Raw genomic sequence first — 511 nt, forward strand, 5'->3', positions numbered from 1 at the left:
ATCCCCTCTAGTGGAATCCCACCAAGAGCTGGGATCCCATTGTGGGACACCCCACAGCACTGCCAGAGCCCCGATCCTAAATCCCCTCTACTGGAATCCCACGGGAGCTGGGATCCCACTGTGGGACACCCCACAGCACTGCCAGGGCTGCCAGAGCCCCGACGTCGGGCTGGTTCTCCCATCCTATCCCTAAAGATCGCACAAAGATTGGGAGGAAATGTTCTTTTTCAGAGCACTGATGCATTGCAGAAGCACAGAATGATTCCAACCCTTCCGTTTTACCAAGCACCTGAGCCCAGGCATCTGCATTTCTTGTGAAACGCTTGATTTGGAACATTTCAGTGTTTTTTCAACACTCCTCTCCGACACATTCCCAACAGGAGGATCTGAAACCCAGCAGCTTTTTTATTTTTCTGCCCGGGGACGGAGCTGCCGTGGCAGTGCCAGGCTGGTGTCCCTGCCCTCGGGGCAGATCTGCCGAGCGAGCCGGGAAGGAAAACACCACCAGGAA

Source organism: Geospiza fortis, unplaced genomic scaffold (assembly GCF_000277835.1).
Source record: "Geospiza fortis unplaced genomic scaffold, GeoFor_1.0 scaffold432, whole genome shotgun sequence".
NCBI classification, from domain to species: domain Eukaryota; kingdom Metazoa; phylum Chordata; class Aves; order Passeriformes; family Thraupidae; genus Geospiza; species Geospiza fortis.